Raw genomic sequence first — 1036 nt, forward strand, 5'->3', positions numbered from 1 at the left:
TCTCTTAAATAGGCCATCACAAAGAACAAGATTCCAGTGAAACTGCTTTTATGAAAAAATTCACTGTGACCAGAGAGAACCTTCCCAGGCAACGCCACTGGGTGCACCAACTCAGTGAGTTAATTGATGCACACCCAGAGGGAAAATGCATACTAAGAAAGCTCTGCTTTGCCCAGAGCAATTCCAGTTTTGGAGGGGTACCCCCTCAATATGTATATTATATATAGAATAGTATATATATGTATATACAATTGTGTATATAATATACTATTAATATTCTATACAATATACTCTTGTTTGTGTATATTCAAAGAGTACATATACTATTGTCATCGACCACACTGTGTGCATATATGTACACATATATAACATAATAATATATACATATATAATACAGTATATGTGCATAGTATATATATATATACACACTGTGTGATTGATGACAGTAGTATATATACTATTTGAAGGAAACCACACATATACACATGTGAATAAACAATAAGAAAGCACAAGCTATAAAGCAAACGATAATTCATTTTGATTACTTAAAATGAAAACATTTCTACAAAAAAGAGCAAAGTCAAAATATTGAAAGCCCGAACCATCAACAAGAGAACTGATATCCACAATAATCAAGAATTCCAACAAGGCTGTAAGAAAAAACTAAACTAAAAAAGAAAAGACAAAACTAGGATGCACGTAGTTCCCAGAGCGAAACCCCTTCATGGCCAGTGCGTGTTTGGAAAGACTCTCACACCCACTAACAATCAGGGAAATGAACATTAAGAACCAGTTGGATCCTGTTTTGAACTCCTGTCTATTCGCAAAGCACCGTAAGTCTGGTCATACGGAGCATTGGTAAGGGCGAGCAGCAGGTGCGTCGGAGGGAAGCTGAAATGAGTCTCGTTCTTTGATCCAGTTCAGTTTAGAGATGTCTGACCTGGAGAAAATGTGCACAAGGAGTTGATACAAAGTTGGTCATTGCTGTGATGGTGGAAAGCGCTAAAGACTTTCTAAAAAATCCTACGATAGAGTC

This window comes from Tenrec ecaudatus, chromosome 6 (assembly GCF_050624435.1).
Source record: "Tenrec ecaudatus isolate mTenEca1 chromosome 6, mTenEca1.hap1, whole genome shotgun sequence".
Lineage (NCBI taxonomy): Eukaryota > Metazoa > Chordata > Mammalia > Afrosoricida > Tenrecidae > Tenrec > Tenrec ecaudatus.